At 51.0% G+C, this 11,994-nt stretch overlaps 1 long non-coding RNA gene across 1 annotated transcript; it reads right to left on the reverse strand.

Annotated features, from left to right (window-relative positions):
* Positions 1-4,940: 4,940 nt before the first annotated feature.
* On the reverse strand, positions 4,941-11,504 carry LOC110290495. The gene is made up of 3 exons (XR_002377443.2): positions 11,415-11,504; positions 5,851-6,006; positions 4,941-5,639 (listed from the first exon to the last, which is right to left on the reverse strand). It is a non-coding gene; the product is annotated as an uncharacterized LOC110290495 (long non-coding RNA).
* Between the last annotated feature and the right edge of the window lie 490 nt (positions 11,505-11,994).

Consider the following 11,994-nt stretch of genomic DNA (forward strand, 5'->3'; position numbering starts at 1 on the left):
AGGAGGAGGAGGAGGAGGAGGAGGAGGAGGGGAGGGAAGGGGAGAGCCAAGCAGGGGAGGAGAAGAAGGAGGAGACAGAATACAGCTGGATTTGACTTACAGATGAACAAGAAATGACTTCTTTGTCTATGTGCCCAAACAATGCTTGTGACTGACTCAGCCTGTTTTCTCTGGGGATCTGGTCCTGCATAGACAGAGACACACTAGAGCATGCAAGTCTATGCTCAGCAACCCATCTAGGGGTGCTGCGTGCAAACCCCCCAGGAACCAGCCCTAGAGTCCAGGTCTTCCACACCAGCTGCATCACCAGGGCTAGTGAACAATCTTCTCTGGGCTTCACACTTAGATGTCCATCTTGGATAGTGACAAGTGGCAGACTTGGGGAACTCTGGTCAGAGCCTGGAGCTGTGTGTCTGATGAAGGGAAGAGCTTGTCATCTCCTGCGACCTGGCTTTAGCCAGTGAGATCACAAGAAGCCCTTCTCGGATTCATACTCTGAGAAGACCATGTCTCTTAAGGGCCAGGCAGTACTGTCCCCAATCTTCATTTTTGCCTTAGGCATCATAAGAATGTAGTGTTAAAATCTAGTGTGAGAGTCCAGCCAGGACACACCTGCAGTGGCTCCTCCCATTTCACAGACACCTGCTGAGGCCTGTCTGGGAGTCCCTAGCCAGCAGAAATCCCAGGGCCAGGACTTCCACCTGGGAAGTGAGTTTACATCAGGGGTATTGGTGTCCATGCATGAAATTACACCCCATCCCTTGCCTCCTGTCTAGGAATCAGAGAATCTGGCTGTGGGCTTGTGCCGGATACAGAAATTTGACTGTCTCCCAGCAACCATGGTGGGGAATGGCACACCCACATCTGACCATTACAAAAGATTAAAGCAAATCCACCTTGGGCCCAATGTCATGGGCCAGCCAGGATGACACTGCCTCCCTGGGGGACACTTAGTAGTGATGGAGGTGTTCACTGACAGTCCTATTTAGGAAAGGACACCAGGATGAACATGCCTCTTCCTATGCTCAGGACAGCAGAGAAAGATCTGGCCCAGCCTGCCAACAGGGTTGTGTCTGGCAGTGTCTGTGACCCCAGGGAGGCAGGGCTCTAGGGGAAGTGTGACCCCCTGCTAGGAAGTCTTTTACTTGCCCTCTGTCCCCTCAGCCACGTTTCCATCCGGGGACTGCCTACCTTGCCCATCTCTGAAGCAAACGGCCACATCCGCCCATCCCAAGGTGGTATAGGACACACTCCCAGGATGTCATACTCCGTCTGTCCCCCAGCCAGGCCCGTTTCCATGTGGTGGGCGCATTGCACAGTACCATCCGCCCCCAGGCGGTTCCAGCTGGAAGCCAGACAGGCCTTTTGCTCCTGGAATGCGGGACCCACGCCAAGCTGTGGAGAGGGCCGGCTGATAACGGAGTGCTGACCACTGCAGACTCTGCTTCCTAGAGAAATGCCTTCACCTCTTCTGCCCAAGTTCCCAGGATGTGGCAAGCCCCAAGATTCCTGGGTCAGTGGGGCAAATATCCAGAATCTTCCATCCCAGCCTCACATATTCCCAAGAAAGTGTAACAAAAGCTTCCTGGCTGGGGAGTTCTGGGAGTCGATTAAAAATGCAAGAGGGTATGCTGGCCACACTAAAGTGCTCTTTCTCTCTGGGTCCTCTCCTTGAGGGAAAATTGTTTGTTTACCCAGGGATGGTTATACCCGCAGCCGTGGCTGCTCTATCCCTCCACCCACCAGCCCTGTGCCAGCCCCTCATGGCCGTCAGTCACCAGCACATGTGTCTCTTTGCTCTGAGGGCCACACAAGACACACAGGAAGTGACTGAGCATCTGTGTCCTCAACAGCTATCTTCCTCACATTAATGAGCTGGGCAGGAGCTCACTACATCTCTCTGTCCCTCTTCCCGATATGGCCACACTGAATAAGGCTCTTTTTCTATTTTCTACTTTAAAACTGGTTGAGACCGGTGGCTGGACCTAAGTTGAGGCAAAGGTTGAGAGCCCCAAGTTCGGTAATACCTAGGGGTTTGATGGAGCCTGGGTCTGTCCCATCCAGTCCCTGCTGCCTGGTGAGAATGTCTTGGAGGTTGTTCTGTGTTGTGTACAAGGCCCAGGAACTCTCTGTGGGGTTCAGTGGTCACTGGGCAGTGGCCAGCTCTAGAATGGCCCTGCAAGGGCTGCCTTCCCCCATTAGCCTTGTGTCCCCATCCTTGACTTTCTGGTGACAGCCTCGGCCCCAGCTTGAGACCCAGGATTTTGTAGGTTAGATAGACATGGCTGTCCCCACCCTATCCCCAAATGCCCAGGACTCAGAAGTTGGACAACACCAGACTTCGGAGAGACACTGGGCCCTGTGTTGAAGCCTCTACTCCGCCCTCTGTTCTCAAGAATCTACATCAGCGGTTCTCAGCCTTCCTAATGCCGCGACCCTTTAACACAGTTCCTCATGTTGTGGTGACCCCCAGCCATAACATTATTCTTGTTGCTACTTCATAACTGTAATTTTGCTACTGGTTTGAATCATAAAGCAAATACCTGTGTTTTTTGATGGTCTTAGATGACCCTTGTGAAGGAATCATTCAGCTTTCAAAAGGGTCCCGGGACCACAGGACAAGAACCACCCCCCCTTTTATATGAGCTGTCTCCTGAGCTCCAGACCCCACTCACAGCTTCCCCAGGGACTTTGTGTTTCCTCCTCCAATCTGCTATCCAGGGCCTGTGTGTTCAGACATCTGCTCCCTGGGTGCCTGTTGCCCATCCCCGGCTGGGCATTCCCTCACTGTCCTTCCCCTGTGTGCATTGCATAGCACAAATCAGTAGGAAGCCAACATGCTGCTAAACGATCTTGGGCTAAGAGCTAGGGTAGAGGGATGAGCTATATCTTTCGAACCCTGAACAAAACCTAGAGCTATCCCAGCTTCTATGGACATGTTGGAAAGTCCATGACATGTCTAAGCAGTAGGAAAGACTAGGGACTGATTAGGATGCCTTGCTGGGACCCAGCTGTGCCTGGGCACTCAGGGAAGGCTTCCCTGAGGAGGTGAAGCTGCAGCTGAAGTATGAGAAGAGATGGAGAGAGATGGGAAGAAGTGATGGGAGATGAGGGACCTCGCGTGCCAGTACCAGAGGGGTTTCGAGAGGATGCAGCAGGAGGTGAAGGGGGGCAAGCCAGTCTGACCCCAGGCTCTCCTCACTCATTTGGACCTACTGTGTGCTGGGCTCACAGGCAGCTTGCTGTCCCATGGAGCCCCAGCCAGAGGGTATGACAGTTGCCAAGCAGAGAGGGAACAGACGTTGATGCCCAAAGACTGACAATCACCAGCATAGTCTCTGCCGACTGGAACTGCAGACAGCTGGCTCCCCAAGAACCGAGGTAAGTGCTGTGTAGAGATACACATTCAACACACAAATCCACATACATGTACATATACACATGCCTGTGTGTACACACACAGCATACGCATGCATGCATGTGTGCATATATACATGCACGCACATGTGTGCACATGCACACAAACACACACAAAAATGAATAATTCCTTGAACTGCATATAAGACAGGTATGAAGGGGCCAGATGTATCAACTCAACACCTTGGAGGCTGGGGTAGAAGAGTTGTGAGCTTGGGGCCAGCCTGGGCCTGGCTCTCCAAAATAAAATTTCTCTGTCCTATGATCCTGTTGGTCGCCCCTCCATGCTGGGGTCACCTTCCACACAGGCAGAGTGGTAGTGTCCCGGAAGCAAGGAGCTGGGCTAGGCCATGTCACTCACATGAATATTCCCTACCCCTGTAACCTCTGTCTCCTTTGCCCAGAGCCTGGCAGGCACAAGGCTCTAGTGGGCTCTGTGTAAAAGGTCAACACGTGTCAACCCCTCTGTCCACCCAACCCCTTCTCCAGCCTCTAGACCTCAGCACACGCCTCTCCATCCCAACTCTCAGAAAAAGATCCCTGTGGACACTGTCCCCTCCCCCATGCAGCCTTTCCAGTTGTCTGGCCCTGTCCCATGCAAGTGTGTGTGACCAACACCTCCTTGGGGACCGCTTCCTCCTGCTCTATTACTCCCAGAAGCTGGAGTCAGGGGCAGTGCAGCACCAAGGAGCCTGAGGTCCTCCTAACTTCCCAGAGAAGCCCAGCTCTGCTTCCAACTCTGGTTCCTAGCCCCTTCTTAAGTGCAACCGAGATCTTGCCACAGTGGCACAGGGGCTGAGAGGCGGTGGCTGCTGGTGTTGCCCCCAGGGCCGTGAGGGATGGGGAAGGCACCACATCCTAGAAGTCAGCTGATAATGAGGGCTGGAGAATGGAGGGTCTGGGGAACAGTCAGGTCTGAGCAGGAACCACACAGGAGCAGGGAAAATGGCTGCTCTGGCTAGGAGGAGACGGGGAACTGAAGAGCTCCCACCTCAGAGGCACTGTCTGTGGCCTTCCATGACACCTGGGGTCAGAGCTGTAGGTGGCTTTAGAAACTGGACAGGAAGGGCAGCTGAGTGGATGGGGCTGACAGTGGGGACAGGTGGGAACAGGAGGAGTGAGAGCCTGGGGTGTCCCGACCTTTCTCTCCAGGACCCACAGCAGTTCGACAAGGGTGTCCCAGTTCCCAACAGGCACAAGACATCTACTTTCTGCACATGTGTCACTTTTAAACTTTGCTCTTAGTCTTTTAAATTATGTGTGTGTGTATACACACGTGTGAGCACAGGCGTGTGGTTTTGTTGTTGGTTTTTGTTTTGTTTTGTTTTGTTTGTTGAACCTCTGGAAATCGATGCATGCATCTGAACAGAGGCTACAAGTGTGACAGTCACATCACAGAGGTTTGGGAATGATGCTGCTCACCCACCAGTCCAGGTTATACCGCCAACAAAAAACCGGAAACGGTGACTTACTGAGTAACCTCCAGTCGGCACACTGAAATATACCAAGCCCACTATCCGCCCAACAATATCCGGCTCTTAATTTACCCTCTTGGCCTCACCCTAGTCATGCAAGCTTCCCCAGCCTCTCAGGGAAACAAATTGTTATTCATCAAGCGCCTACTATGTGCTGACCTCTGGGAAACAGTTGTCACTGAAGGTAAACTAGTCTGGGCCCGATCTCCTGCTAAAAGTTTGAGGGACCATCCCCAGGAACTATATACAGATGCAGGGGAATGATTGCCATCCTCACTATGTCCCATCCAAACCTAGAACACGGTCTGCACACAGTAGGTTCTCAACAGGTGCTAAACACAGTACGTGTTGCCTGAATTGGCCTTCTCAAAAGTGCTGACACTCATGACCACACAGTGGCTTGTGAGTCCTGCTTGGTCTACAGACTGAGTGGCCGTCTGTGACATTGGCGTCCAGGTATCTTCACAACACAGGCGAGCCTGAGGTTTATGTTGCAAATTAATCTGATCTTGGGAAAATTCTAAAGACTTAGGGGTAGGAGAAGGCTTGGAAGCACTATGGGATGAGGCATGTAGGAATGCACAGTGGGGCTCTTAGCTTCACCTGGGAAGTCAGTGCACCCTCTGGAGGAGGATGCACCTCAGCAAGGGAAAGCCAGCCAGTGGGATGAGAACACCTTCTCTGGACCAGGCAGGTCCTAGCTGGTTTGGTTTCCCGGGTCTCTTGCAGCTTTGCAGTTCTGCCACCCTGAAACAAAACAGACGTGACTGCATCTCAATAAAACTTTATTCACAAACCCAGATGAAGGGCCACAGCTGGACCCACAAGCCACAGCTCTGTTGGTCCCTGAGCTAACTACAGAAAGAGTTGGGCAGAAGGAACTGCCTGTGTCTGTACAGACGCCTCTCATACAAGCACAGGATCCAAATTCATTCAATCTGTATTTCAAGGCACTTACTGTGTGTGTGGCACTGCTCGTACCCTGAGCACCAGGAAGTAACCAAGATGAATGTCGTTGTGGGGGAGACAGACTCTAACCACACAGATATGAACAAACAAGTGGGATGCTCTCCGGGCTGTAGGAGGCAGGAACACATCGTGTATAGCCTGGTGACTGTAGACAAGAGTGGCTGTTATTTTAGGTCAATGTGCAAACAAACCCAGTTTTTAAAGCGCACAAGTCAAACACCACCCAGAAACAACAGAGCAGCGGCAAGCAAGGAAGGAGTCTTGGACCCTACGGAAATGTCAGCCAGGCCAAGGCAACCTGGGCCACATCCTGGGAGTGGGCAGCCTGGAATGAGCTGTGTCTGCAGCCTTCCTGGCCCTGCGGCTGGACGCACTTAATTAAGAAGATACCCACCTCACTGCAGCCCAAGGTGTCTTCTCTAATTAGCCTGAGTTTTGAGAGCTTTGAAATAGAGGATGAAAGGGAAGCTGGGGTGAGTCTCTGGTCACAGGGCAATCAGTCGGGAACTGGGCCGTGAACCCCAAGAACTTGACTCCTGCTCACACCTGCAGGCCTGTGGGAACCAATCCGGCTCTGCTACCGAGTGGAGTTTCGGGCGCCCACAGCAAAGGAGACGGGTGTGAGAATCGGGGTCCAAAATGTGTGTGATTCTCACCTTCTCCCTCCCTCCCTCCCTTCCTCCCTCCCTCCCTTCCTTCCTTTTTGGTCTGTTCCGACTCCCTCACTCCCTCAAGTTAGCCCAGGCTGGTCTAGAACCTCAGATTCTTCCACCTGGGCCTCCCATTGCTGGGTCACAGAAGTGTGCTTGCATACGCTACCAGGGCTTCACTCTCAGCGTTGCTGGTGCTCCCAGCCATCGCTGGTGCTCCCAGCCATTGCTAACTGGGAGCCAGGTGAGTGACTAAGTCCCTCTGAGGCTCTCGCTGTCTTGTTTGAAGTGGGTGACTCCTATGCTAAATGTCTGTAAGCACATGACTCGGGGAAGAAATGATGGCCCCCACTTTTCTTTGGGGCACTTCCCCATTACCTGGTCAGTTTTCCAGACAGGGGCTTTGAGCAGTCAGGGACAGCCTAGCACTGCACAGCGCCAAGAGGGCTCCCATCACACAGACTGTGGCCGAAAGGCAAGCCCTGAAGCTAAGTTACACAGAGAGGTTAAGTTACTCACCCAAGGTCACATGGCTGGACCAGGCAGCCTGGTTCCCCGGTCAGCTTCAGCCTTCCATGGGTGGGTCTTACCCGAGTGGGGACTAGCTAGGCTGAGGACTTGGCTTCCCATGGTACAGGTCTCACTCTGCTCAGCTCTAGCCTACCGGTCTGCGGATGTCTGGGGATTTAAATTGTTTATTGTATGTGTATGGGTGTTCTGTCTGCGTGTATATCTGTATATCGTGTGCATGCCTGGTGCCCACAGAGACCAGAAGAGGGTGTTGGACCCACTAGAACTGGAGTCACAACCAGCTGTAAGTGGCCATGTGGATCTGGGAAAGTGAAGCTGGGTCCTGTGGAAGAGCAGCCAGTCTTAATCACTGAGCCACGTCTCAGACTCATTTCTGGAGATTTTTGAAGCATTACTGATCTTTTAGTTTGTGATGCTTATGGAGGTCAGAGGTCAGGCTCAGGGTTCTTTCTTTGTCTTTTTCTTTTTTCTTGTTTCTTGTTGTTGTTGTTGTTGTTTGTTTTGTTTTGTTTTTTTAAAACAGGATTTTTTCTGTGTAGCCCTGGCTGTCCTGGAACTCACTCTGTAGACCAGGCTGGCATCGAACTCACAGAGATCCACCTGCTTCTGCCTCCTGAGTGCTGGAACTAAAGGTGTGCACCAACACTGTCACTAGTGTTGTTTCTTAAGGGCCACCTACTTGGGTTTTTTAAATTGGTGTGTGTGTGTGGTGTATATTACATGTGTGTGGTGTGTGTATGTGTAGTGTGTGGTGTGTATGTGTGTGTGTATGTGTAATGTGGGATATATGTGGTGTGTGTAGTGTGGGATATATGTATATAGTGTGCAGTATGTATGTGTGGTGCATATGTGTGTGTGGTGTGTGTGTGTAGTATGTGGTGTGTATGGTGTGTGGTGTATGTATGGTGTGTGCATTGTGTGTGTAGTGTGTATATTCATGGTATGTGTGTGATATGTACATGGGGGGGTGAGTGTGTGATGTATATGGTAGTGTGTATGTATGGTTGTGTGGGGTGTGTGTGTGTGTGGTGTATATTATATGTGTGTGGTGTGTGTATGTGTAGTGTGTGGTGTGTATGTGTGTGTGTATGTGTAGTGTGGGATATATGTGGTGTGTGTAGTGTGAGATATANATGTGTAGTGTGGGATATATGTGGTGTGTGTAGTGTGAGATATATGTATATAGTGTGCAGTATGTATGTGTGGTGCATATGTGTGTGGTGTGTGTGTGTGTAGTGTGTGGTGTGTATGGTGTGTGGTGTATGTGTGGTGTGTGCATTGTGTGTGTAGTGTGTGTATATTCATGGTATGTGTGTGATATGTACATGTGTGTGTATGTATGGTTGTGTGTGTGTGTGTGTGTGTGTGTGTGTGTGTGTGTGTGTGTGAAGTACGGCTTGTTTGTGGAGGTCAGAAGACAATTCGCAAGAGGCAGTTCTTACACTCTACCGTATGAGTCCAAAGAATTGAACATGTCATCATGTTTGATGACCACTGCCTCTGCCTGCTCAGTTATCTTACTGATCCAATGTTGGTTTTTTTTCAAGTCTACAAGTGTCCAGCTTCTATGGGGTGCTGGGGGATAGAGTTTGGTCTTCATACCTGTGTGACAGTCGCTCTACTCACTGAGCCATCTCCCTGCCCAGCTTCTAGTTCTAAAGCCATGCTTGTGTGCTGTTTTGTTCCTGCCTACCACCACCCCAGGTCGCATCTGAGAACACCACAGTACTGACCAGGAGTGAGATGGCACACACCCCCAACTCCTGCATTTGGGGGTCAGAGGCAGAAAGACTTCTGTAGCACAAGGCTAGCCTGTGCTATAGAATGAAGCCCTATCTCAACCATCCTAGGGCTGGGATGTGGCTCAGTGGGAGAGCGCTCGCCCAGTGTGAGCAGGACCTGGTTCCACTCCCAGCGCTGCAGATAAAGCAAGCAAAACCCAGGTGAGGCCTGGACTTGAGAGTCCTTCCTTCTGAGTGGACACTGCAGGCTCACATGAGGTCATGAATGGCAAGAAAAGGCAATTTTTAAATATCAGAAGACCAATGGGAAAAGAGAAAATATGGATGGTGAAAGGGTTTGCCAGAAGTTAGTTAGTTAGAGAGAGAGAGAGAGAGCGCAAGAGAGAGAGAGAGCCACCAGAGCTAGAGAGTTCTGGGCTGTGCAAGGGTGATGTGTACACAGAAATATGGGGTGTCTTTGAGAGTTTTATCAGCCTGGGGTGCAGGGCATAGAATCCTGGAAAATGCGACGGCCATCAAGGTGGCCCTGAATCTGTGGCTTTTAGGGTCTTGTCTCAAAAATTTAAAGAATGAAGTTCACAGAGCACAGAGCACTAGTTTTGGGAAGAGATGTATTATAGATTCGTAGGTGAGAGCCGTATTCTTTGCATTCAGCACGGAGGGGAGCATGGAGGACAAGCGCCCACATGGCAGGGAGGGAACTTCAGAAGAACAGGGAAGCCCAGGGCACTGAGGGCAAGCTGGGCTCTGGCCAGAAAGGCAGAAGAAGGAAAAGTTGTACCCAGTTCTGACTCAGGCCCAACAGAACCTCACAGCTGGCAGGGCTGTGCTGGGGGTGGGGATTCTGGGAAGAAAGAATATTCATCACATTAAAGGGCATTCTCCATCTTGGCAGCGAGCTTGAAGAGGCCCTTCCTGGGGTGGCCCCTTGGCCAGGTGGTGGGCAGGCCCAGCTGGGTTAACTCTGGCAAAACGAGAAGGGTAAGTGTGTGTCACCAGATGTTTGCCCTCGGCCATAGGACAGCACCTAGTGTGGGCCCGCTTCTGACCACAAGCTATGGGGGCCAGGAAGGTGTGGGCAAGTGGAGTTCTGACCACTCAGGAGAAAGTCATGCTGTGGGGGCTGCTGTGGCTAGGGGTGCTGAGCCTTCCTGCCCACCACTTTACTGTGATCTTTAAACCAGTGTGTGTGTGTGTGTGTGTGTGTGTGTATGTGGGTATATACACAGATCATGTGAATGTATGAGTTCAAGTGTGGTATGTATATATGTATATGTGTGCTATGTATGTGTTTTGCATGTGTATTATGTATGCCTATGTATATGTATATATGTGTGTATATATGCGTGTACACGTGTGTGTATATGTCTGTGTACATGTATGTGCAGGGTACATGTGTGTATGTGTGTGTCTATGTATGTGCACATGTGTATGTGTATATGCATGTAGTTATGTGTCTGTACATGTGTATGTTAATGTGTATGCTTGTGTTTTTATGTGTGTATGTCTCTGGATGAATGTCTGTGTATGTCTATGTCTATGTGTGTATACATCTGTGCATGTATATGTGTGTGAATGACTATGTTATGTATATATATGAGTGTGTGCATGTACATGTATATATGTATGTGTGTATGTATGTATGTATGTATGTATGCATGCATGCATATGTTAGCATCTGATTATGATGCCCACAAGGTAGGCATTGGCTCAACCTTCCAACCACTTCCTTCTGCACCAGCTTCTCCAGAGAGTACAGCCCAGAGGTTCAAGTTGAAGAAGCTTTCTAGAAGGTTCCCACAAGCAGACTGAAAGAGAGCTGGACAGGCAGGAAGGGTTAGGATGCATTCCAGCCATGGATGTCAGTAAAACTCCACCCTGGGCTGTCTGTAAACCTACTGAGATCCCCAGCCACGTGGCAGCCTGTGAGGTAAGAGCCGAGTCATCCTGAGGCTGAAATGCTTTGAATTTACCCCAGGTTTCCCACCCCAAAGCCCATGAGCCCACCAGCCTACAGGACGATGAGCCAATAAACCCATAAGCCAATGAACTCATGAGCCCATGCAGCCACAAACTCACAAGCCTACGAGTCCAAGAGCCTACATTCACATGAGTCTATGAGCCCACAAGCCCACAGACCCACTAATCCACAAGCCTACAAAACCATGAACCCATGAGCTCATGAGCCCAAAGCCTACAAACCCGTGAACCTATGAGCCCATGAGCCACGAGCCCATTAACACTTGAGCATACGAGCCCATGAGTCCACAGGCCCACTCTTTAGAGGCTGTGGCGAGAGTTGGAAGTGAAGCTAGGTTACATTGAAAACTTCTGGCTGTATACAAGGAGCAATCCACCTCTGGGTCTCCAGTGATCTTCAAGAGCATTAGGGTCCTGAGAACCACCTCTGCTGCCTACTGGCCCATAGTCAAACTCTGGGCTGAGCCACAGCCTACTGGCTCTCTGGTTACTTGCAGCCAAATGCACTATGGTCTGTCCTCCCTCCCTGGAACCATTGCCTGCCTGGATCACACCACACACAGGGACAGCTTGAGATCTGGAGCACAGAGACCTGCTCCTGGGGCCACACTGTAGAACCTTATGTTCCCCAGCTCACCGGAGGCTCCTACCTCTTGACTTTGTCTCTTCCTTCAGGCTTTGGTGGCTCAGCCATCAGCTGCTCCAGAACTCAGCCCTTCCCAGAGGAGGCAGAGCTGACCTTTCCCCTGCTCTCCCTGTCTGTGTGTCAATAGCCCAAGGCCACTGCTGAAGCTTTGGAACCCAGAACAGTTCCCCACATCCTTTGATGGAGAGGATGAGCAGTGTATCTGCTGCTCCTGGAGAGGAGTGAGTCACGGTCACAGAGCTGGGGTCACTCTCAGGAGGCTGCTATCTCGCTCGCTCGCTCCCTCCCTTGCTTGGTACCCAGCTCCCCCCTCCCCGCCCCCTCCCCCTGGCTTCTGAAGGCCCTGACTCATGAGCAGCTTGTGGTCAGCTCCAACACTCAGCTCCTTCTCTGTTCATCTTGTACCCAGCCGGTGGCCTTTAATTAGGTGTAGTTAATTTCCTGTCTCTGTCCATGCTGTCTCCCCTATTTTTAGCACATTATGCTAAATACTGAGGATGCCGTGGTCCTGGCAGAAAGGGCTGCTATGTGCTGAGTACTTTTTTTTCCCCTTGGAAAAGATGTCCATTCTTTTTTTTTTTTTT

This window comes from Mus caroli, chromosome 2, assembly GCF_900094665.2.
Source record: "Mus caroli chromosome 2, CAROLI_EIJ_v1.1, whole genome shotgun sequence".
NCBI classification, from domain to species: Eukaryota; Metazoa; Chordata; class Mammalia; order Rodentia; family Muridae; genus Mus; species Mus caroli.